Here is a 27,280-nt window from a genome sequence, read left to right as displayed (position 1 = left end):
GGACTTCATGCCTTTGTGTTGAACTTTACCATAGTCATGAGCTACCAGGGGGAACTTACAGGCCCTGGTGGGAAGGGCAGGGGCGTGGGGACATGGTCTTTTTCACAAACTTAGCATGAGCACGCTACAGCTTGCCTGTTACTAATCATCTTTATTTTTGCAACATTTAAATTCCTTTCACATGGGAACTCATCCCTGTGTTCATCACTCTGCATGTTCCTGGGATTTTGACTGAACATTATGTGGAAGGTCGAACAACAATGCTCCTTGTTATTTTGTTATGGCCAGACCTTATCTCTTAGACAAAACATACCAATGCAGCTGTTGTTTGAGAACATACTTTGCTTCTTAGTGTGGTACACAAATTGGGGTAGAGACACTTGAAGAGGGACCTTTCCAGGAAGAAGAGCGAAACAGCACTTGTGATGTAGATTTACAATCTGTAGGCTAAATGTATGGGGTCTGCTGACAAAGCCCAGAGATCTTCTAATATATTATAATACTGCTTGTAGCAAGGGGAGGGAGTATGGACTCCACTGTCTTTTTATGATATCTCCCTTCATGATTTATGGACTAGCTGCCATGCTGACTATATTTGTATTATGCATTATCCTGCTTGTTGTGCCACGTATACTGTATGTTAGGGCACGTTAGTTAAAATAAATATTTTAAACTATTTCATGACTGTGTCAGATCTTATTGTGGACGAGTACAAGAGTGCGAGCGAAAGGGTGTGTCTTATTACCGCCATTCCGGAAGATCTGGGAGTGTTGTGTTCTGGGGTGTCTAATCTTTGGCTTCTCTGTGAGGGAGTAGGAGAGCAAGTGAGACACTATAGCTAGTTGGTCCTGGGCTCATGGGTACTATGGTGGTGTGGTGACTCAGTCCCCGTACACTCCTGCGCATAGTTCTGTTTTGTGCAGAATCCCTGCAACATGGTGCCACCAATGTTTGGTCTGGTACTTAACTCTTGAGTAGTGTTTGTGCTTGTCCACAATACCCTTTCACCATTTCGGAGACGTCCATGGTGAAGGGGATTAGCCTCCTATATTAATATGTTTATAAGTTTTTCAAGCTTGAATTTTAAACGGTTTTTGTTTCTCTGCTAGAGCCGATTCGGCACTACAGCTGTCACCATTTCTATTATGGTATAAAAGGGGGTGGTGATGGACAGAGCATCTGAACCAATCAAACACTCACACCCAGTCAAAAGATCTGGGTTTGATCCCTCACCGTTCTATAGCCCACTCTGCCACCCCAGTTCAGACATGACTATATGCAAATCATTCTGACCCTGTGCCTCATGGGAACAGTCCAGCCCGAACTGCCAAGCCATGCCTTCCCTGGACCGGAAACAAGCTTCTGAGGACCGGTTTCTGGCATTCTAGCCGTCTTCAGCCCGGCTTGCTTGAATCCAGTGGCAAAGTGAGCAAGGGACTCACGTCTGAGCATACCCTGCCACACTTATGGCGGCCAAAGCGGTATAAAAGGGGGTGGTGATGGACGGAGCATCTGAACCAATTAAACACTCACACCCAGTCAAAAGATCTGGGTTTGATCCATCACCATTCTTTAGCCCACTCTGCCACCCCAGTTCAGACATGGCTATATGCAAATCAGTCTGACCCTGTGCCTCATGGGAACAGTTCAGCCCGAACTGCTAAGCCATGCCTTCCCTGGACCGGAAACAAGCTTCCGAGTACCGGTTTCTGGCATTCCAGCCGTCTTCAGCCTGGCTTGCTTGAATCCAGTGGCAAAGTGAGCAAGGGACTCACGTCTGAGCATACCCCAAGGTCCAACAACAATTTACCTTGTTATTTTGTTCTGGCCAGACCTTAGTCCTTAGACAAAACATACCGATGCAGTTGTTGTCTGGAGAACGCTTCTTAGTGGGTTACATGAATTGGAGAAGAGACACTTGGAGAGGGACCTTATCAGGGAGAAGGGCAAAACAGCACCTGTGATGTAGATCTACCATCTATAGGCTGAGGCTTTGGGGTCTGCTGACAAAGCCCATAGATCTTTGAGTATATAATAATACTGCTTGTAGCAAGGGAAGGGAGGATAGACTCCACTGTCTTTTTATCATGACATCTCCCATCATGAGTTATGGGCTAGCTGCTATGCTGACTATATTTGTATTATGCATTTTCCTGCTTGTTGTGGCAGGTATATTGCATCCCTCAAATACGTTCTTGGATTGGTAGTTGGGTCGGAGGGCCTTGAGCTAGATCTGCTAGGTCTGTGTCAGTTTTTCTCATTGTTCTCATTTTACTATTAGGTTTTAATTTGTTCTTTTTTTGGATCGAGATCTTAACTATATATTGTCCCGGTTTACGAAAAAAAAGTAGTACATCTGCACCCATAGAACTACTCCTTAAATGGGTTCAAATGTACTACTTTCTGGAATTTACAAACAGTCAGTCAGTAGTAGACTTGGACAGCTGTGGCAGGCTCAAGTTTCTAGGCATATTACTTGCACCAAACACCCAAAAGGTGATGGGATGAATGCTTGCAAAAAGTCTAACCAGTGGCAATGGCTCAGAGTAGTATTCCCACCCATTGTTTTGAGCCCATTGTGCCACTCTAGACAAAGGCCCACCTAATGCAAATCAGGTCTGACCCTGTTCCTCATGGAAACGGTCCATCCTGAACCTTTGCCATCTCACCTCTCCACCTTGCGGCCTGCTGCATTTTTTGTTGGGAAATGTGTTAAGCACACCCTAAATTTCACTGACTAAGGTACGTCCCTGAATTGAAGTTGTTTCAAGACTTTATTCACTATTTTTAGGGAAGATAGCAGGGCTTGAGCGGCAGAGATGACAACACGAGACAGAACTGTTTCTTCCAGCATTTAAAACTCCCTTGCAGACTCATTCAATCTGCTACTAAATCATGACAACTCGTTAGGGCATACCTAGTGAGTGAAGCCAAAACATAAGGGTACTTCTAGACTATTTTAAATGATAAAACAGAATCTAACCCTAACGTTGGATTGAGGAGCAGCCCTGACAGCTGTCTTATCATGGCAGTTTAAGATGCAACCTACCTCACCTAATCGCTCATCGGTGCTGGTAAACAATGAATACTTTTTGGCCTCAATTTACAACCATCTCATTGCTAAGGGTGGGTTGCATGAGGTAGCCATGTAACTTGGTCTTAAGATCGATTTTACTTTTCTGCAAGTTTACAAATTCTGCATTTGTTTTCCAATTAAAAAAGTATGAAAACAGAATTGCACAATGTTACACAAACGCTGACATCTCATTCTCTTGAACATACTTGTGTAGAATGAGTTTAGGCCTTAATACGGACACTGTGAACATTTTAATTGTTTTATGCAAAATAGCTTTTTGGCATGGTGAGTGCTACCCATGGTGCAGAGAAGGATATTTTCAGGGCTTTAGAAGTAATTTGGCTAAGGCATAGTGTGTTTGCAAGAATGTCCTTGTTACTTACCTGTAATCTTCATTAATCCAAGTCCAGATCTTCCTCTCCACAGTCCTCAGTTAGTGGGCATCAGCTCCTCACCACAAAAGGTTTCCAAACTCAAATAATGCCAAAATTCCTACCCATAACAAGGCTTCCTTCCTGCATCATATCCCAACAAGCAACAGACAAATGAAGCCAAGCCTGAAGTCGAAAACCACATCTCTGAAGGTGGGTGGGTGAGAGCCTGAGCTGTAGCAGTGAAGACCTGGACTTAGAGTATTGAAGGTTACAGGTAAGTAATCCATCAGTCCATTACCTCCTTGTCAGCCTTCCTTGGCACAGTCCTCAGTTAGTGAGCAGATATCCAAGGAGTCAGCTTCAGCTCACTACAATAAGCCACAAGCAATATCTGCAGTTTACCATGAAGTTTTAAAAATAATTTTCACTTCATTACTGCATTTAGGACTGCCAAACCAAAATATGTTTTTGCACTACCTCCCAACTGCAACCTGTAGTGGTTCATAAATGTGTGTGGTGATGCCCACGTGGTTGCCTTACCAATGTCAGACATTGATGCACTTTTCAATACTGCTCATGCTGCCACCACATTCCTCGTAGATCTCCCTTGTACATCTAGTAATTTATTCTGTTTCTCATGCGAAAAAAAATGACGATTTGCTTCAGCCATCTACTCAGTGTCGAAAGAGAAGGCTTCATCCCTCTTCCTGATGAATCAAATGTAACAAACAAAGAATCCACTTTAGCAAGATAGTTTGTTCACTCCAAATAAATCAATATAGCACTACGTACATCAAGGGTCTGCAACATTTCTTCCTCTTCCAACACTAGGGAAAGCACATAGATTGGTAGCACCAAGTCCGCTGACGTATGAAACACTGACAGAACCTTTGGAGCAAAAGAGAAACTAGGTCTCAGAAACACCTTATCTGCACAAATCATTAAATATGGCTTTGACCTCAGCAAAACCCCTAGTTCCCCAATCCTCCTTCCTGAAAGGATTCCCATCAGTAATAGCACCTTAAAGGACAAGAAACCCAAGCCTACTCAGTCTAATGGATCACAGGGTGCCCTTTGTCAAGCTTGAAGCACTAACAGTAAATCCAGTATGGGGACTGGAGAACGAATAGCTGGTGTCTTAAGGAAAAAACTCCTCATTAAACCTAGAAACCAACAACACAAACCTTTCTAAAGGCAGGCTCTTTAAAGCTTTAATCGCTTCCCACTGGGCTCTCAAAGTGAGCACTACCAGACCTAGATGAAACCCATCTTTCAGAAAGTCTAGTACTAGTGAGTGCTCATCCGCCATTGGATCTACCCCCTTCTCCTGGCACCACTTCTTAAAACGATGCTGGTGCCTAGAGTATGCCTTAAGAGTTTAGGGATGCCTAGATTGCTGGATAAACTCCGCCACTTCAACTGATCAGCCCAACGCTGTCAAGCTCTCCCTTTCAAGTGACAGGAGGAAAGGAAATCATGGACTCCTCTTCCAGCATGGTACCATCAACAGCACTTCCAAACCATCCTCTCACACTGTTTGAAGTACCTTGCCCACTACTGGAATGGGGGGAGGAAGCATGCAGTAGCTCTTTGGGCCTTGGAAAAGACAGCAAATCCACCTTCCACACCTGCTGACATGGAAAATCTCGTGCAGAACTGAGCAAAGAGCATATTCTCCCTGCTTGCAAAGTGGTTCACGTGAGAGCAGCCACATGTCCTGACTATCTCCTAGAAAGTGTTCTCTGATAGGTCCAATTCCAGGGAAGAAGGATCTGCTCAAACAATCCGCAGCCCATTCTCCCTCCTCCGAAGATGGACTGCCCGGAGAGACAGGATGTTCACTTCTGCCCAGGAACAGATCTCCTGTGCTAGTGACAACAGTAAATTCACTTTTGAGCCCCCTTGATAATTCACATAGGCTACCAACACCTTCTTTTCTGTCCTGCCCAGCACATTGTGGCCTTGTATGACAGAGGAAAAATGGAGAAGCACCAGATGCACTGCCTTTTACTCCCTCCAGTTGGAAAATAACCTCCTTTACCCTACAGACCAGGTTTCTTTCACTGACTGGCTATCCAAAATTGCTCCTCAACCGATTCCACTGTCATCTGTGTTGAAGGGTTTGAGAGGGGTTTGAGAGGGGAAGATTCCAGAGGGATCTCTTTGGCTACTTCTCCTGATCTAGCCACCACTGAAATATTTGTACCATTTAACCCACTGGAGTCATGGCTTCATAATTCATTGACTTGGTCTCCCAGTGCAACACTAATGGTTTACCAACGGATACAGTTCTAATCTTGCCCATGGTAACATCAATACTGTTGATGTCATCAGTGCCTGAACTGTCAACCACTCACTTGCAGTTAGGGACTCCTTCCTCAGAGGGGCTGAAATTAACAATATCACATTCCCCAGGTCCGTCCTGAAGTGTGCCCCTATGTAAAGTAGATCTTGGGATGGATTAAGATGGGATTTCTTGTATTTGGCAAAAAACAGTATTCCTGCAGAATCCTACATACTTCCTCCAGCTGCTGCTTTGCTTTAACAAAACATGAAGCAGCAGTCAACCAGGCATCAAGGTAAGGAAAGACCATAATCCCCTTAGCATGATTCAACCCCACCAATAGTGGCAAACACCTTTGGTTGAGATGTCAGCCGAAAGGAAAGGACATAGAGCTGGTAATACTTCTCTCCCTCTGCAAGGCTTAGATAGTTCTGGGGATCACAATTTATCAGGATATGCAGAATGGCTTTGAACAGGTCTAATGACCCCAAAAAATCTCCAGTCTTTATATACGGCAGAACCTTTTGTAAAGATATCATTTTGAATTTGATGTGCACGACAAACTTGTTCACGCTCTTCAGGTACATCATTAGCCTGAATTACCCTGGCGGGCTCCTCTCCAAATAATTGAATAAAACACTTTCTTCTCCTAAGAGATTAGCAACAGTTTTATTGTATTCTTTAACAACAGGTTGTAAGTGCCCTCCAGCAATTCTCTTTGCATTACTGAGTCCTTGGGTAATGACTTCCTCAAAAAATGACCTAGACCTCCAAGGCACGTTACACTGTTCCTGTTTTAATGTATCTTATGTTCTAAAACATTACAACCGCCTCCTCAACTTTATAGTCACGGGGTTGGAGGTACATTTAACACTGTGCCTAACTTAAAATTCGCCCAGTCCCTTATATAAAACAACAGTTGTGAGACAACAACAACACACCCAGATGTCAAGCATAGACGAAGAAAAAATGTGTGTGAGCGAGATGGCACCTCACGGGCGCACCACCAACGGGAACCTGGCAGGTACTCACCAGGATTGCCCTGATCTCATCATCGGCACCATCAAGCTCTAAAGAAAAATGTGTCCAGAAAAAACAAACTAAACGTGTTTGCGAAAATGCAGTGAATATAAATAACAAACAACATCTATAGTGTCACAAAAAACATATATGACACATAAGCAACACAGATATGTAATTTTATTCTGTTTCTTTCGTGTTGGTTGTGTTCTCTAAAAAAAGTGAGTCTGGTTACTACTTATCCAACCATACTCCACTTGCCGACATGTTTCATTGCCACATTAATTTGTAGGCAATTTCTTCAGGGCATCAAGTATTTTGGGCCACTGCATAGGACAATGCAGTCTTCACAACTGTTAAAACATGTAAAACAAACAAACAAACGATGAATACGTCAACCTGCCAACAAAACATTTCTTGAGGTATAGGTTATACCAACTGCACACAGACACACAGTATTTACCCTCAAACGGCCAAGCTGACTCCTACCAGCCGAGAGGGCGGTACCATCATCTGTTTCACAATAACCCCAACTGTGAGTTATTTTCTTTCCCTTCGTTCTTATGTCACTATGAGGAAAAGAACACATACTGGTTGTGTACAAATTAAAATCATTGTCACTGTCGACACGCATGGGTTCTACAGTCTTCTCTCCTACCCAGACCCTATTCCAAACCTTTTTTAATGCTCCTATTTACCCCCACTATCAGGCGGTCGTTATTCATACAAAGCACGGACTCCCCATCCTCTGGGCTTCCTGTGTATTGCAAATTAATCAAACCTCGGCATCTACTTAGCCACGAGGTCTTAACCTCATTAAAAAATCTTAAATTCATTAAAAATCCTTTCCGTTCTTCTGTGGGCAATATCTCTTACTCAAGTGCCCTCGTGTTCGTGCCTCCTAACTCCGGGAACCGGCTTTCGAATCCCGCTATTGCCAAACAGTGACCACAACTAGGCGTCTCTTCACACATGTAATTTCTCGAGTGAGACCCTCCCTCTGTCTGTTTCAAAGATTACGTGCCTCATACTCGATTACAAGTCCCCACTCCTCACCGCTTTTGAGAAGGAATTCCGGCATCAGCTCAACCCGTGTGTCTCTCCCGGTCCCCTCTTTGCTCTATTTACGCTTATCTCAGCATGTTCTCACCGCTGCTTCCAAACCGCGTAGTCTCGCGGGACTTAGTGTCAACCATCTTGGAACGGGGCAAAACAAATCAAAGGACCATGGTTACAGGTCCGTTATTTCAAACCTCGCGGGAACTCGGCAAGAAGCACAACATCGGTATTATTTCAAATCCAATTTTATTCCTCCCTACAGCGGACAACCCATATTAACAGGCATACCACATGGCTATTCAAAGAAGTTTTTTAGATATGCACACCCTGTCCCTGTAGGGATATAAGACATACGTTTCCTATTGATAATAGCTTAGTTATAAGTCGATCTAGGATTCAGTTCATAATCACACCCATGAATTCCAAATTATACTCATCTGCAAACCAACTGGCTCATGATTGTAACATCAATTAATTCGTACGAAAGGACAGTGTAAAATGGGACTGGACCCATCAACAGATCACAGCGGTCCCCCCACTTGCCTTAGCCATTGCGTACCCATGTCTACATAATTGGTTACCATGGAGTAACATATGTACGTGCATCCACCCTCGCCAATGTCAATTAGAACATTCAAGCCCTAATGATCAACAGTTTGAAAATGTTCCAAATGTACTTTATTTAAATGGAGGGTATTTTCAATGTATCTTATTCCACTCTAGAAGCTCGTTCAGTCCCATTTTCTCACTTCTCTCTTGGAAAATCCATCTGGCTTCCTTAGTTGTTAAAAGCCGTTCTACTGTGTGTGAGTCTCCTGTCACTTTTTCCAACACTACCCACTTAAAGGTGTGTTTGTTCATATGGCAATGTTGAACAAGCTTAGTGGTGAGCTTTCCTGATCTTATTGTGCTAAGATGTTCTTGGATGCGTGTTTTTATCTTGCGTGTGGTGAGTCCAATGTATTGTAATCCACATTCATAGTCTAGCCTGTATACCACGTTGGTGGTGTTACAGTTGCTAAACTGCTTCAAAAACCATTCCCTTCCAGATTGCAAAATTACACTTGTTGCCTTGGAAGTTAAAGGGCAAACTGAGCATGTTCCACAAGGAAAATGTCCAATTGGTACGGTACTGTCTTTAGGTTCATTAGAAACTTGTGTTCGTGTATGTACTAATTTGTCTTTTAAATTGCTGGAACATTTAAAAGCGAACTGCGGGGGAGGCATCTTAAAATCTTTGTTGGACAATAGAGACCAATGCTTTCTCATTGACTGTCTTATTTTTGTGGCCAATGGATCGTATGTCATCACCACCGGAAGACAGTCAGCTTTCTCTTTGTGGTTCACCTCCAACAGCACACTCCTTGGTGTGTTAAGTGCCCTTTTCTTCGCCTGTTTTATGACTCTTGCAGGATACTTTCTCTCTTCCAATTTGTCACAGAGAACCTGTGCCTATTCCTTATAGATCTCAGTGGTCGAACAATTTCTCCGATACCGAAGAAACTGACCCACTGGCAGGTTATCTCTAAGCGCCCTCGGATGGTATGAATCACAGGCGAGCAAAGAGTTCCTGTCGGTGGGTTTCTGATGGACCCTAGTCCTTAAGCCTCCCTCAATAGCTACAATATCCAAATCTCGACTATATGACCACGTGAAACGGAGACTCAGATCTTGTACATTAAGCCAGTTTAAGAATTCCAGGAGCCTGGGTTCCTCTCCAGTCCAAATACACAGCACGTCGTCAATATATCTCCTCCAAAGACGCACATGGTCTTTGAAGGAATTGGTGGAAGGAAGGACGACGTGCTCTTCAAACTGGCCTACATAAATGCAAGCCAGACTGGGTGCCATGGTTGCCCCCATTGATGTCCCTGTCGTCTGCAAGAACAACTTGTCCTTGTAGCAAAAAAAGTTTTTAGTAAGGGCTAATTCGATACAATGCAATACAAACGTTTGGGGTGCATCGTAGAACCATTCCTGCGTTCTCAAGGCGCGCGCTGCTGCCACCAGCGCGGCATCCTCGGGGATGCAGGAATAAAGAGATTCAATATCGATGGTAACTAATATCTCTTTGGATGGGCCAAAAATCATTTCATCCATCACATTCAAAATGTCCATCGTATCCTTCACAAAGGATTTCTGTGTAACAACAGACTCTCGCAGAAAATAATTTGCGAACTGGGATAAAGGCTCCAGTACCGATTGTATCCCAGATACAATGGGCCTGCCCGGCGGTGGCCAGGCAGGCTTATGTATTTTGGGAAGAATATAGAACGCGGAGGTCCTGGGGTTGGTATTTACCAGGAACTCCGCTTCTTTGGTGGAAATCCACTTCTTCTCTTTTGTCTCACCTACCATATCTTTTATGGTTTTCAATAATTCCGGTGTGGGATCTTTATTCAGTGGCTGGTAGTTGGCATGGACATTAAGAAGACGGTAAACCTCTATCTCATAGTCACAGGTGTTAAGCACAACTACCGCTCCACCCTTGTGGGCACTTTTAATCGTTAAATCTGAGTTGTTTTGCAGACTCTTCACAGCTTCCCAATCAAGCCTTGACATATTTTTATAGTTGGCATTTCTCTCTTTCATTTCTAGCTGTTCTATGTCTTGCAAGACCTTGGACTCAAACACAGCAACTTCAGGTCCCATCGCCCCACTTGGTGGCACAAATGTGGAGGGTTTTCTAAGGTTGGTATTAAATCCCCCTTTGTCTTCCTGTGGCTGTTTTGCAAAAAACTTTTTTAATTTGATCTTCCGGATCGTGTAAAAAAACTCAACTCTACACTTAAAAGAATCATGGGAGGGTGTGGGGACAAACCCCAACCCCTTATTTAAAACTCGCTCTTCACTGTCAGATAATGTATGATTGGACAAATTTACCACTATGCTGTTCATCCCTGGCCACTCCCCCTTCCCCAAAAGGGCTGACCCATCCTCTGCTGGAAAGCCCTTCCAAATGTTCTTTTTGATGCAAAAACTTTCTACGCGTTTGGGGTATTTACTGGCATCGCTCATTTTTTGTCCTTTCTGTGCCAAAAAACTCTTCTCCTGTAAACGGAAAATGCATTAGCAAATCCTTTTGTGTTGCATCTGTTTTCCAGGACCTCATTCATATCTGGTGCCTGGCTGCATTTGCTGACCTTGTGACCACCGCTGACGTCCCCAAGGTATCAAAGAACATGTCCAAGAGGAAACGGACGTGTTGCTCCATCATCAAGATGATAGAAGATATGTCAAAGCATTAATCCATTAACTCTGCCAGCATCAGGAGGTCTTTTAACAAGGAATGAATAGTATAAGTCCAATATGCAGCTGCTCTGACTCCAAAGTTAGCAGTCCAAGTTCTCTCTTAATCAGAAGCTCAAGTTTCCTCTGAAATGATTGTGCCTTGAGTGGAGAGCCCTTCCATGAGAGAGTCAACCTTTATTTTTACCGGAAATTCCTCTGCAAAACCTTGCAAAAGATATTTTCTAACCAAAAAGCGAGGAAAATTATGCCTGCCTATCTACTTCTATTCGTCAATGAGCTCTTTACGTATTGTAGCATGTAATGGTAAGCTTTCTGATTCCTTCCTTTGCTACTGACACAAGAAATCATCTTCCTCCGCTTTCCCCCTGAGTATCTGGGGATTACAAATGTTCCTGCAAATCATGAAGCACTGCTTTTAATTCTGCCCCCTGAACCAATCTTCCCTTGACCCCTTCTTCCTGCTGGTCCGGGGCTCGCCAAGGCGACACCCTGCGTGGTCTCTTCGAGGATGCTTGGCCTTCCCTGACCCTACATGTAGAGCAGACTGCCTGCCCTAATATCTGCAATGTTTCTTTGTCAGACCTCACATCCATAGTTTGGTTTCCCCTGACTTTTTGCCTTCTGATCTCCTGTTTTACTGACTTCATTTTTGCTGTCACTAGGAATCTGGGCACTTTACCAATGCTAACAAGTGGTAAAGTCCATATGCTCTGTACTCAAAACATGGTAATATTGGCCTATCCCCAATTGGCATATTTAATCTACTTATAAGTCCCTAGTAAAGGGCACTATATGTGCACAGTGCCTGTAAATTGAATGCTACTAGTGGGCCTGCAGCACTGATTGTGCCACCCACTTCAGTAGCCCTTTAAACATGGCTCAGCCTGCCAGTGCAGAGCCTGTGTGTGCAGATGATGCTGCCATTTCAACCTGGCAGGTTAACCTACTTGTCAGGCCCACATCTTCCCTTTGATTACATATGTCACCCCTAGGATGGGCCCTGGGCAGCCCTATGGGCAGGGTGCAGTGTATTTAAAAGGTAGGGCATGCACGTTTGAGTTTTACATGCCCTGGTAGTGAAAAACTGCTTAATACTTTTTCAGTACTGCAAGGTCTATCTCCCTCATAAGTTAACATTGGGATTACCTTAAAATATCTTTTAAGTGTAATTTCAAATTGAGAAAAGATAGAGATGTGGAGTTTGGTGTCTCTGGACTCACAATTTAAAATCTGAACTTTTGGTGAAGTTGTGTTTTAAATTGAAGTCTGAAAATGCCACTTTTTAGAAAGTTGACATTTTCTTACTTTAACCATTTCATGCCTCTGACTGTCTGAATACACGCCTGGGTTGGCTGACAGCTGAACTTTGTGCATACCCTCTAGACAGTCAGACAAAGTGAGCTGAGGTGTGACCTTTGCATCCTGATGGCCCATCACCAGGTTGATGCGCCTTCCTGAGGTAGATTGTGAGGGAGGGGCTGACAGTTGCGCCTGAATAGGGTTATACCTATCCCAATCCGAAAAGCTGCATACCCCACTGTAGTGAGTCTGGAGCCAGGGCAGGAAAGGCAGGGACCTTGTGTTCTTCAAAGGCCTCTTTCCCACTTCAAAGGCACATTTGGGTATAAGTACTGGACCCCTGACACCACTAAATCAGAACTTTGTTGGAACTGGGGACATTCTGCCTGAAAGAAGAGCTGTTGTGCTGTAGGAGGTATTGCCATTCTGCTAACTGCTTTGCTGTGTTGGCCTTCTGCCTGCCGATTGCTGCAGGACAAACTGTCAATTTGCTACCTGCTTTGCTGTGTTGGCCTGCTGCTTCTTGACTGGGACTGGTATGGACGGGCCTGCTCTCTACACCCTTGAACCCAGGTTTCTCCAATGGCTTGCCCCCTAATCTTGAAGTCTCAGGGCCATCACAGAATTCCTTCAACTCTGCTTCAGCTGCTGGACTCTGCCATCTGTGAGTCCTTCCTTGCCTGAGGTACCCCTCCAGTCCTTGGCCTCAGAAGTGGGTTCTGAAGCTGTTTTGCTATAAAATCAATGCATCGTCACCTCTGCTCCAATCTGAACCGATGCAATACCCTTCGATGTTAATGTAGTGCCAATCCGAGGACATCCTTGGTGGCTCGAGGATGACATGGAACCCAACTACAAGGTTCGTTGATGACCCAGCACCGATCCGAACACACCTCTACGAGGTTCGACGATAACACAGTGCCTGCATCGTACAGGGTTCGACGACGACGCTGGACCCGACTGCGAGGCTCGACTTTGACACATCGACCTGACTTCGTGAATCGGAACCGACGCATCGAGTCTTCGACCCCAATGCTTGTTGCATCCGCAGTAATTTTTCAGCGCGCCCTGCGTGGGTCCTGTTGTCAGGCTGCCCTCCATTGTGGTCAGCCTAATATTTTGGATTTACCCCGGTCTAGCGTGAACTCAAGTAACCTTTTAGCGCTATTGACTTCTAAGCAATGTTTTTGGATTTAATCTTTAAAAATTCACATCTTGAGTTCTACTTTTTGGATTTATGTCATTTTGGTCTTGTTTCACTCAGATGGTGTGGAGATGTTTTGTGGTGTTTTCACTGTGTTACTGTAATTTAAGTGTTGCACAAAATACTTTACACATTGCCTCTTACATTAAGCCTTACTGCTCTGTGCCAAGCTGCCCCAGGCTAATTTAAGATGTGTATCTGACTTACCCTAACTAGGATTGTGGTCCCTACTTGGACAGTGTGCACACCTAATCAAACTAGAGACCCAATTTCTAACAATCTTCCATGGTTGGAACCCCAGCCTGCTCCCATTCCTCTAGGTTATCTGGCTCCAAATGGTTCCTTATGTCCACACTCATCCTCTGCTACATTGTTTCAGCAGTTGCAAAACATACCATCTGCATCCATAAACAACGAAACAATGGAGAGATTTTAAAGCATCATCAGGGTGTTCTTGATGATAATTCCTTCCAAAACAAGAGGACTCGCTTAACCCTCCCTGTTCCCCGCCCCAAGCCAGTCGGACCACTTAAAAAATAGTGCACCCTGCTGCAGCAGGTGGTCATACACTTGTACTTTGATTCCTCTGAAACAGGACCTCTCGTTCACAAACACTTAATTATTAAATTAAGCAGAACCGGAAAAACAGGCCCCACTATGTACAATTTAAATTAAACCCAAAAAGCGGTATTAATGACCTTTTTCTGGAGGTGATCTTCTCAGAAAGGAAATGACAGGAAGTAGGGAAGGTTGGTTTTATTTTTCTGCTGCAAGATGGGAGGTATTGCAGGAAGGAAGCCTTCTTGGGGTTGGGAATTTGGGAGTTTTGTTGGCTTTGGAAAACGTCTGTGAGGAAGAGCTGACACTCATTAACTATGGACTGTGCCAAGGAAGACTGATGTGGAGTTAATGGCACACAATCATTTTTAAAGATGCAGTATTAGTGCTTTCAAATCAATGCAAGGGATAATTTGTATTTTAGAGATGATCAAATTCTGCCTGTTTTAACTGGTTATATGGAGAACTCCAATCTAATTTGCACCTGCCCTCAGTATTTTCTATGTGTTTATTAGTTATGTGAATATATTTTTGATTTTAGAAATTGAACACTGTGCCAGCGGCAAGACACCCATGGGTATTGAGCACTTTAGAAACCTTTTTAACATAACATAACATAACATAACTGTTAGACCTGTCAGCTTTAGGAGGGTCTTACCCCAATCTTTTTGCCTTCCCCCCTTCTGTTTGCTAAAATTTGTTTTTATTGGCCTTACAACTCTGTGCACCTTACCACAACTAACCATTGCTAAAGTGCTTGTGCTCAGTCATAAACATGGTAAAATTGGCTTGCACTCAATTGGCACATTTACTTTACTTAAAAGTTCCTAGGAAAGTGGTATAACATGTACCCAGGGCCTGTAAATTAAATGGTACTGGTGGGTCTGCAGCACTTTTTTTTCTACCCACTCAAGTAGCCCTCAAAACACGGCTCAGGCCCACCATTACAGCCTTTAGTGAAGTTTCAAACAGCCAATTCTTCCTGGCAAAATCAACTTTTTGCCAAGCCTAAAACTCCCTTTTTAATACAAATAAGTTACCACTAGGGTAGGCCCCAAACAACTCACAGGGCAGGGTGCATTGTATGTAAAATGTTGGACATGCACCTTTACGTTTTACATTTCCTGATAGTGAAAATCTCATGAATTCATTTTTCACCACTGCGAGGCCTACCTTTTCCATTGGATAACATTGGGGAACCACATTACATTTATTACGTGCTAACATTTGATTGGGAGCAGGCAGAAATGTCCTGTTTGGACTCAAATGAATTGTAATTTACAGTCCTCTTTAATGGTAAACTTTAATTTTAGATTGCAAGTTTGAAAAGGCCACTTTTAGAAAGTTGGCATTTTCCTACCCTAGACTTTGTGAGGCCTTCTAGGAGTTTCCAGCTGCCTGGCCCTGATAATTGCTTCCCGATAAGCAATGCATACTGGGCTCAGATACTGAACAACAGGACCTGGGTGTAACTGGAAGGGAGCCATCCTGCCAGAATGGGAGGGGCTTGGCTGTTTCCCCCCACTTACATTTCAAAGGAGCTTCATCAGCACACTCACAAAGAACTTAACAACAGGTATTTTGTCACCCCAGACATCTTGGGACCTGAGCAGGGAGGCAGGCAATTCCAGAACCATCTGTGGAGGGGAAACTCCAGAAGTTTCTTCCACTTCAAAGCTTGCACCAGGTATAAATACCAGACCATCAGACCCTCTTCAGTACACTCAGGGATCTGTGGAAGACTACAGAAGGACTACCTTGTACTCCAGAGGACTGCCCTGTTGCTTGAGGTCTGCTTTGTTTCTCAGAGGACTGCGCTGCTGCTTGACACCTGTTTTTTTCCCCAGAAGACTGCCTGTGCTACCAGAGCACTGCCATGCTGCTTGAGGCCTGCCTTGTTCTTTAGAGTAGTGCCCTGCTGCTTGGATGAGAGAGGACCGTATCCTTGAACCCAGGACTATCACAGTGACACCAAGGGTCAGTTGACTGTTCTGAGCTGCAGAGACACAGTAATCTCCAGAGGCCTCCCTGCAATAGTCCAGCTGATCTGCTAAAACTGGCCTTGTTTGGACCTGCAACTGGGCATGTCTAAATCTGTAACATGACCTGCCTGAGCCCTGCTGGCTTCTCCTGGAGCAAGTTACTGATCCTGATCCTGAAAAGATACCTTCCCAGGTGATGGATCCTTGGATTGCATCAATTGGCTCCTCCTGTGAAATCCTGAAGTTTTGAACACTGCACATCGGATTTTGTGAAGGTAACTTTTTCTGCGGGGCTCTGCATCCTGACCGCACTCCATCGCGGTCAGCCAGAAGTTGTGACTTTGCTTATTAGTGCTATTTTTACCGAAACATTTTAAATTGCATATCTATGGTTACACTGATTGGATTGTTTACTCTATTTGTCTCAATTGGTTTGGATTTTTTCTTGTGTTGTATTTAAACTTTATTACTGTTTGTATGCTGCATAACTTCTTCACACAGTGCCTCTAAGTTAAGCCTGACTGTTTTTGTGCCAAGCGACCAAAGGATTAATCGCAGGTTAATTTAGTGACTGGTGTGGTTCTCTCTGACAAGCAATGTGGTTTTTGCCTGAGTGGGGCTTCCACCCCCCTCAACTAATAACCCAATTTATCACAGAAGCTATGTGAGCATATTGGTTTCGTGAGTTATATTGTATGGAACCTTCATATGGTATATATTTTTTAAACCAAAAATAATAAATTAAATAAAGAAAAATAATCAATTAAATTTAGACTTAAAAATCACTGAGTCGTGGTCATTTCTTCTTAGAGTCAAACTTTTCTTTTAAGCTAAAACTGTATTTAGGGTCAATGGTGCCTAATGCTGTATTCAAGTGAAAACCGGCTTCTCATTTTACCTTCATGACAGACTCAATTACTTTCTTGTGCAGGAAACCCATGTCACTAGTCTTCTGACAAGTATTCTAGTGATTTTAACTTTCTGTTTATTAATAGAGTGCTAAGCTCTGTTGAATAGGCGGATGCTGCCACTCATGTCGAATCTGCCACACTTATGGTAGCTGGTCATAATAGTGAAGTACATGATTTTTTGCTTGACTACCCTCCAGCCCTCTGTGTTGAAGCTCTTTAATATAACGTGACAGGTACCGCTCATTCCTCCTGATTATATGTGAAGTGTACATTAGAGGGTTGGGAACATGTAAGGTTGGGTACCCTTTTTGGGCCCTCTAAGTGAAGTTCCTTGCTCTCTCCCTTTCACTCCACATACCGCTGAACTGCCCATTAGATTTCCCCCTTCCTTGAGAATTCTTTGTGAAGCCACGTGTAGCTGTCTGGCCACAATCGCCATATTGGGGGAACAAGAAGGAAAAGCCTTTGGTTGTACTGGGCTTGGACCAAATTAGTTCCAGTAGGACAGCTTGTACCTGACCAGTGCAACACATGACAAAAGAAATACACCAAAAGCAAGGCGAAGACGGCACACCTCCCACACCAAAGAGGACATGTGTGACTCATCCATGCATCCTGTCCTTCGTGCTGTTGAGAGAAGATGTTGGAAAGGAAATACAGAATGTGTTTTTCACCTGAAGCTGGTTGCCATGGAGCAATAACACACTGAAAATGATGTTGAGACTACATCTGTACAATGACTGGACAGATGTATTTGGGCCACCTGCTTCAAGATTGGATATAAGCTGACCACTGCAGTATATTCTGCATTAATCTTCTACTTCAAGAAGAGGCAGAAGGGCTGCATATCCAGGAATGAGGAAGAAACTCTGCTGCTGCTGCTGAAAGACCCAGATTGTGGACTTCCCGTGTGTTCTTGATCTGCCCAGTTCAGTTAAAGCCTAAGTTTGGCATGCGCGAGGACCTCTCCTGACACTTATGATCACGTGAGGTCCTGTGTGCCTTTACCCTGCATTTACAACTGCAACCCCTATGCCTGATATATGTGCGAGCCCTTACGAAGCACCCTGCATTCGCCTCTACTTCTTCCATGACTAAGACGTTGTAGAGAGCCATCCGGGCTCTCTCCTACAATGTATCCTTGCACGCACGCACGCACACGCAACCTTGGGGCGGGCTCGCCCCTCGGTATAAATAAACAAGCGGAAGACCGCTCGGGGTCTTTCCGGCTAAGTACATACTGGTGTCTGTGTGCTTACTAATTGTGTGTGCATACACGTGGCAGGCCCCGCCTCACCATTCTACATTGGCGACGAGGCCGGTGTTTCCTGGATCCACGTGTGCCTGGGACCCCGGGTTGCCTGCCCGATGCCTGCCGCCCGCTGCGGTGCATGCCGCTGTGTTGTCCCGGCCTCCCGTGCGCTTGAGACCCGCCCACGCGTCTCCCGTGAGGGAGCGCCTTCAGCTGGCGGGACTCGAGGCGGCGGGAGCCGACGTGCGGCCTGCTGCGGTCCCTGCGGGTGAGTGTTCATCTGCCCCGCTTGCGCGGCCCCTGCCTGCCGCGCTCCGCCTGTCGCCGCAGAGGAGGCGCGCCTGCAGGCTGCAGGCCTGGGGAGAGGCCCGGCGCACATCGCAAGACGGCCCGCTCTGGGTCCGCCCCCGCCCTTCGACGTCGACGCGCATGAGGCGCCAGTGCTGAGCAACGCGCGGAGACACGGCGCCAGGCCCCCTGCTGTGCCCCTGCCCTCACGGCGCTTGCCTGAATCACTGGGGGAGATGTTAAACAAGCATTGGCCAATACAAGAGGGAAGCGCATGAACAGTGGCTCAATTAAGGCCGTGCATCATTGACTCTGCAGTGGCACAATTAAGGCCGTGCATCAGTGACTCTGCCACCACGTTTGGGCCCTGAAGTCCTTATCTTCGCCACTGCTGCCTCTTCCTGCGCCACGCCATACAACGCCTCGACACGCAGCGCGGCCTACGCCCCTGCCCTGCGCCTCACGCGGCCACCACCCCGGAAAGCACCATCAAGGACAGAGTGACGCCACGCCATGAGCCTCGTTGCGCCAGGAGCGGCCCAAGACGGGGCTGGCCAGCCCCCCCAGCAAGCTGCTCAGCAGCAACCGGCTGCGCCCGCCGCCCAACCACAGGCTCATGCCCAAGCTGGTGCGGGTGCCCCAGCAGGACCCCCAGCGCCCGCGCCCCACGCGCATCAGCACGCTGGCGCAGCACCCATACCACCGTTCAGCGAATCAGCTGACCCGGCAACGGCGGCCATCCGCTGGAAGGCATGGGTTGGACGCCTCAATCTGTATTTCAAGGGCACAAGGGAGACCGACGGTGTAGTGAAGAGGTCGCTCCTCATTCTCTATGGGGGTCAGGAGATCTATGACTTATTTGAATCGCTCCCGAACACCGGAGCCGAGGATGACTATGACGCCGCGGTCGCGGCCCTCAACGCGCACTTTGACCCTCAGCTGAACAATGATTTCGAAAAATTCAAATTCAAGCGCGCATGGCAGTTGGACTCCGAGTCAGTCGACATGTACTACACTCGACTCCGACGGCTCGCGAGCACGTGTCCTTTCACCAACCCTCGCGACGAAATCAGGGACCAGATCATCGTCGGCTGCAAATCTAAGCTACTGAGAAAGCTGATTCTCCGACAGCCAGGGATCACCCTAGACGAGATCCTCATCCTGGCGAGGTCGCACGAGTTGTCGGATGCCCGGGCGGAAGAGATGGAGGTCGCACTGCGCACCCCGGTGATCGCCCCGTCTGGGGCAAGGGCCCCGGCCATCAAAGAAGAACGGGTGGATGCGATCCAAAGAAGATTCCCGCCGGCAAGGCCGCGAGGTGGCCCGCCACGGGACAGCCAATGCGGGTACTGTGGTGTGGACCACCCTTCCACGGCCACGTGTGGTGCCAAAGGCAAGACGTGCCTCAAGTGTGGGCGCATGAATCACTTCGCTGCTGTCTGCCGGGGAGGGAAGTTCAGGGCAGCAGGCCCGCGCGCCAGAACTGTGACCCAGCGTGTCCGACAACTGTCTCTCGACCAGGAGAGACCCCCTCCCGACACAGAGGCTCAAGACCGCCGGCCGAGATACGAGGACGACGAAGACGATGAGGTGTATGTCATCTCCTACGTGAGCCGGGCATCCACGAAAAGACGACCGCCTCCAATGTGTTCCGTCTCAGTGGATGGGACGAGTGTCAATGCGCTGATAGACACAGGGGCGTCCGTGAACGTCATGGACTCGGACCAGTATGAGCGCATGTCCCCAAAACCAACGCTGGCACCGTCTGCGGCACGCATCTACACCTATGGCGGAACGGAACCCATGCCCCTTCGTGGAGTCATTCAAACCACCGTGATCAACGGAGAATATTCCACTGTGACCAGGTTCCACATCACTGAGGGCAAAAAGGGCACCCTCCTGAGCTGTCACACAGCAGAGGATTTGGGGCTGGTGTTTTTCGCCAACCAAGTACACCAGGCTCACGCAGACTTCATGTTAAAAGAGTTCCCAGGACTGTTCAAGGGCCTCGGCAAGCTCAAGGGCAAAAGATTTAAGCTACATATCGATGCGACTGTGAAACCTGTCGCTCTCAGACACCGGCGAGTGCCTTTCAACCTCAGGCCTCAAGTCGAGGAAGAGCTTCGCAAACTTGAAGAGTTGGGAGTGATTGAGAAAGTGTCGGGTCCGACACCTTGGGTCTCGCCACTGGTAGTCGCTCCCAAACCGAAGCAGCCGGGGGCCATACGTCTGTGCGTGGACATGAGGCTACCCAACACCGCTGTCAAGCGCGAACGGCACATCACCCCCACAATGGACGATATCATAGCTGACCTCAACGGGGCGAAGTGGTTTTCAAAACTTGACCTCAACTCAGGCTATCACCAGCTGGAGCTAGAGCCGGCCAGCAGGTATATCACTACATTTTCGACGCACGTGGGGCTGCGTCGTTACACTCGGCTCAGCTTTGGGGTCTCGTCGGCAGCCGAGGTCTTTCAGAACGCCATTCGCGAGGTGCTCTCCGGACTAAGAGGGGTGATCAACCTGAGTGATGACATCCTAGTATACTCATCGACCCTCGAGGAGCACCACGCCAACTTGAGGGCGACCCTGCAGAGGCTCGCCGACAGCGGCCTTACTCTCCACCGCGCCAAATGCGCCTTCTATCAGGAATCAGTGGATTTCTTTGGATATATCTTTACGAGGGAAGGCTTGAAAGTCGATCCTAAGAAGGCAGAAGCCATCAAAGCAGCTAGCACTCCACGGAGTCAAACCGAAGTCCGGAGTTTTCTGGGCATGGCCACCTACTGTGGCCGGTTCATCCCGAACCTGGCTGACATAGCGGAGCCCCTCCGTGCCCTCACCCGTGCTGATCAGAAGTGGGACTGGACTGCTGCTGCAAACAAGGCGTTCCAGACCATCAAGGCCAGTCTACTTGACAACACCACCATGGCGTACTTCCAGCCTCGGAGGCGGACTGAGTTGATTGTTGATGCCAGCCCAGTTGGGTTAGGAGCTGTTCTGCTGCAAGAGTACGGGCAGGAAGAGTGGAAGCCCGTTGCCTATGCCAGCAAGGCCCTGTCCGACACGGAGACCAGGTATGCTCAAATTGAAAGGGAAGCGTTGGCTATCAAATGGGCATGCCAGCATTTTCACCTCTACCTCTGCGGGCAGGAATTCACGGTGGTCACAGATCACAAGCCCCTGTTGCCCCTCTTTGCGGGAACATCCCGGCTCGCTCCCCCTCGCATCGAGCGGTGGGCTGTCCAGCTGCAGGGGTATCGGTTCAAGGTGGTGTTCAGGCCGGGAGCACACAATCCCGCTGACTACTTGTCGCGTCATCCAGATGTCACCCCGCCAACGGCCCTGACAGACGACGGGGAGGAGCTGGAAGAGATGGTACATCTGATCACCCAAGCGGCGTGCCCCGAGAATATGTCGCTCCAAGACATTAGCGACGCCACGGCGACGGACGAAACCCTGGTGAAAGTCAAAGACGCACTCGAGGGAAATCGCTGGGCCCATTTTCTCGATGGTGCATCGTGCCTCCGGCCGGAGGTGAGTCACGCCAGACAGCAGCTGTGGCAAATACGGAGTGAGCTTAGTATCGGGGATGAAGGAGTGGTGCTGCGCGGGCACCTCATTGTCATGCCCGAAAGCCTTCAGCAACGGGCCCTGAGCCTGGCCCACGTGGGACACCAAGGTATAGCTAAAACCAAGGCCCGTTTGAGGTGTAAGGTGTGGTTTCCTGCAATGGACAGCCAGGTGGAAGCCATGATACGGTCCTGCCACGCGTGTACGATCACGGGCAATGACCCTGCACCAGCACCCGTGCTCACGGAAGAAGCACCCCAGGCCCCGTGGGCTCAACTCAGTATTGACTTTGGCAGTTTTCCGGACGGTCGGCACATGCTGGTGCTGGTAGACTCGTTCTCAAAATTCCCTGTTGTAGAAGTCATTGCATCCACTGCATTCCCGCAGGTCAAGAAAGTCCTAAACCGAGTGTTTGCTACGATGGGGCTCCCTGAAGAAATCAAGTCCGATAATGGGCCCCCCTTTCAAGGGAGAGAGTTTCAGGCCTACTTGGAGGCTCTCCGGATCAAACATCGGAAAATCACACCCCTGTGGCCCCAAGCCAACGGGGAAGTCGAGAGGCTGATGCGGACATTAAACAGAGCGCTCCGGATTGCGGTTGATAACGGTGAAGACCCGGAGGCCGCCCTGGACGACTTCCTTGGAGCCTATCGGCAGACACCTCACTCAACGACAAAGTGTGCTCCCTCTCATGTTCTGTTCAAGCGAGCTCCAAGGGATGGCATTCCCACTGCCAGCACGTGGGCGCCGGGAGAAAGGGACGCTGAGGCCATACAGGCCCGGCGACAGGCCACCAACATCAAAGCGAGTGCAAATCGGCATGCCAAAGAACCAGCCCTCCGGCAGGGGGACACAGTCGTTGTCAAGGATCGCCATCCTGGGTGGAAGTTTCGGACTCCCTTTGAGCCAGAAGTGTGGACAGTGGAGCGAGTGCAAGGGACTATGGTTACAGCTAAGAGGAATGGCCAAACCGTGACGAGGAATGCCTCGTGTTTCAAGAAGATACTGGACAATGTCGACGTGCGTCAAAGAACTGAGAGAACGGAACATGGAGACCAAGAAAACATGGACTTCGATAACTGTTCTAGTCCAGCACCTACTCCGCCAAGAATGGCCACTCCGCCAAGGCCAGTGTCACCAGGCCCCGAGGTCGGGCGGAGTCAGCCAAGGGTCGAGGATGCGAGAGAGGGTCCGAGGACAGCCCCGGCCGGGGTTGTCGAACTACCTCGGACCCAGGATCGTCGCTACAACTTGCGGCCCAATCCAAGGCCGAGTCAACGGTTGTTGGACTTTGCCTGTTCGTCTCCCTGAGCCAGAGACTACAAACGTGCCTGCTGAAAGAGACTAAAATAAAGGAGGGATGTAGAGAGCCATCCGGGCTCTCTCCTACAATGTATCCTTGCACGCACGCACGCACACGCAACCTTGGGGCGGGCTCGCCCCTCGGTATAAATAAACAAGCGGAAGACCGCTCGGGGTCTTTCCGGCTAAGTACATACTGGTGTCTGTGTGCTTACTAATTGTGTGTGCATACACGTGGCAGGCCCCGCCTCACCATTCTACAGACGTTTGTGAGCCCGTGGACTGCACTATCACAGTTGCTGCTGAAGAACCTGCTCTTGTTTACCCTACACAGCTAGCTACAGCTACCAGGCCTTTGTACTTCCGCCTGAGACTTGCGCCGCAAAAATGCGACAGCTGATGAGCCATGTTACAATGACTGCGCTCAACTGTATATTCAGGACAGTCGAGGAGACGTGCTGCTCTAAGCTTCCTGTGTGCGCAGGGCTTTCAAAGCGATAGCGGTCAGTGGTGTGCGTAGTGTGTGGGTGCCACTTGTTGTGCAGCTTCACTTCAGTGATGCACACAATATACAAAGTGCAAACATGGAGTCTAGACAGAGGCAACACAGAAATCTCACGAGACTTGCAGTGGTCGTAATCATTTTAACTTCCTCGAACTACAGAGCAGTCTTTGCTAGGTAATCAAGATACTTAGGGCCTGATTTAGAGTTTGGCAGACAGGGTACTCTATCATAAACCTAGTGCAGAATAGTGTTGAAATGATACACTGATATTCCAATTAAGTAAAACAGCTTATTGGCCTGGGAGCACAAAAGGACACATCTACCATCTCCACTGTTTTTCCTTCAACTACCACAAAGAACATCTAGTTGAACAGCTAATCAAGCAACACTACACTCCCCCACCCCCTTATCCATCACAATATTGAAATAATACCTAAAGGGAATATAAAAACAATAAGACGTATATATATATAAAAAACAAAGAAAGAAAAAGGAGAAAAACAAAAGAATACATTAATATACAATATACAGATAATCCTAACAGAATGATAACAACTTACACAGAATGCAAAAGCATTGTAAATCTACAAATTGTTCTAAACATAGTCTCTCAGCCAACCAGGAGCATTCCTTTCTCTTACCAATCTTTGCTTAAGGTCCTGGTTAGTTGTTGCATCCAACTCAATAACTGCATCATTAGCAACACTAGAAATACCTGCACTGTCCAGCTCCTTTGACTTACCAGCCATTGTAACACCTTCCTGCATAATAGGGTCATCCATTACATCAGAGTGAGTATCATTCTCCTGCAAGTTTTGCCCACACTCCTCAGAACCCAGATCAGGTTCACCCAAGCTACCATTGTCTATAAGCCATTCAAAATCGCTTCCCTTACCATCTACATCACCACCATCCACTTTCCTCCCCCTGGCAATCCTCTTAAGATTCCAAACCTTACCACTCCTGCGCATTCTGCAATACTACCACAACTTCTTCCGCATCAAAAAATCATCTCCCTTACCAACAAAACCAGGTTTTATAACATGCACCCAGTGCATGTTATAAAACCTGGGTCTCTGCCAGTCTCAACCCATGTTTTACATCATAATATTCTTTGCTCCTACCATGCAACTGTTTGATTCTGTTCTGTACGTTGTACTTGCTGGAAGTATATAGAATTTTGTAGGTTAAGTTTTACATACGCATGCATATTCTTGCCAGCATTGAAGAAGCAATGGCTGAACCTTCTGTAGTCAAATCTTTAATGAATGGTTTATTGTCACATTGCAAGGTACAAACTTTACCCCAAATGAAAGGTTTAGCGTGATCCAAAGCCCATGCACAAGACAGCGCCTCCTTTTCGATGACTGGGTATTTTTCCTCACAAGGAGACAAAGACCTAGAAGCATATGCAATTATATGTTCCTTACCCTTGTCATCCATCTGGGGACAATATGGCCACCAAACCCTTATTACTTGTATCCGTAGTAATAATGCTATCTGCTGCAGGATCAAAGTTGCTTAAAGCAGTAGCCTTAGCAATCGCTGCCTTAAACCTTTCGCTGCTTGACCTTTCCCCCCTGTGCTAAGCCTTTTCTTTTGGCTATTTGGGGTAGTTTGCTCTTAGGCACCTGCGACTTTTTGTCCACACAAGGTATCCACACCAAATTTGCGTCCTTTTCTTCCAACATCATGAGGATTTTAAAGGTATCCAGGGTTTTTGGATTCCCCTGGAGTAGACCCAGAAATTAGACAAAATACTGCAAAAGTATTTTTTTTTAAATGGGGGAAAAATCATGCAGAAGAAAGTGTCTGGCTTTTTCCCTGTAAATTGTATCAACAAAGGGGTTGTGGAACTGAAATCACCATCTTCCAAGCTTTCAGGACAGGCAGACATTTGTTGGCAAACCAACATTTTCTACACAGTTTTGGCGTTTCACTAGGACATAGCCTATTTTCGCATTTTTTGGTGCTTTCAATCTCCTTCCAGTTAGTGGAAGAAACAGATGTGAAAGTAATAATGGATCCCGGAAAGCTATAAATTTCTGTAAAGTAGACACATCTTTGAATTCAGCAAGAGCTCATTTGTGTAGATCCTTCAAGTTTTTTTTTATAGCATCTAACAGTTGAAAATAAAAAATATTGATATTTAGTTGAAAAAACCAGCCACCATTTTCACCTGTAACTTCTTCTAAGTATGACAGATTTTTTAAAGCAATATACAGTTACATCCGCTGCACCCTACTGGTTGTGGCGATATATATATATATATATATATATATATATATATATATATATATTTTTTTTTTTTTTTTTTGACTCACCTGTGCTTCCAACATTTTACCACTTGCCAAAAGTCCATAAGGACCCAAAGAGACCTCCAGGAAGGCCGATTGTTTCGGCAATCGATAGCCTGCTGGAAAATGCCTCAAGATTTATCGATGGCTATCTTGCACCGATTGTCAAAGAACTTCCTTCCTATGTGAGGGATACACAGGATTTCCTTCGATTAATAGACAATATTGCCTGGGAACCAGGTTTTCTATTAATAACTCTGGACATCGTCAACTTATACACCTGCATTGCCCATGAGAACGGCATTGCTGCAGTAAAATGGTTCCTTGATCGGAAACATGGCCAATATCGGGACCATAATGAAATGCTAGTACAATTAACCACTTTCTGTCTTAACAACAACATGTTTTTGTTTGCAGGCCAGCTATATAGACAGGTCAGAGGGACATCCATGGGCTCGTGCTTCTCTCCCAGCTACGCCAATCTCTTTGTCGGCTGGTGGGAGAGGCACGAGGCTTGGGGTGAGGCCAACGACCAGTGGACTGATAACATTCTTCTATGGACAAGATACATAGACGACCTGTTTGTGGTGTGGCGCGGCAGTAGATCCTCGGCTGAGGAATATATTGCCGCACTCAACAACAATATTTGGAACCTAAAATTCACTCATGTAATCAGCAACACCAGTGTATGTTACCTGGACCTTGAGGTTTATGTAGACAATGGGAAGATACAGACCAAACTATATAGAAAACCGACGGCAGGAAACGCTGTTTTACATGCAGCAAGCCAGCATCCCAAATGTCTCATAGGTAGCATACCTTATGGTGAATTCCTTCGCCTGAAAAGAAACTGCTCGGATGAGGAGGAGTACGTTCGGGCAAAGGAAGAAGCCAAAACAAGGTTCCAGATCAGAGGATACTCTCGGAACATATTAACAAGTGCAGAAGAGAAATCCAAAAAGATCCAAAGGGATCAACTCCTGATGACCAAACAGGGGTTGAAAAATGAGAATAATCCCAGAATGATCACCACATTTAATTCTA

The sequence above is a fragment of the Lissotriton helveticus genome, chromosome 2_2, assembly GCF_964261635.1.
Source record: "Lissotriton helveticus chromosome 2_2, aLisHel1.1, whole genome shotgun sequence".
Classification (NCBI taxonomy): Eukaryota; Metazoa; Chordata; class Amphibia; order Caudata; family Salamandridae; genus Lissotriton; species Lissotriton helveticus.
This window is presented reverse-complemented; position numbering follows the sequence as displayed.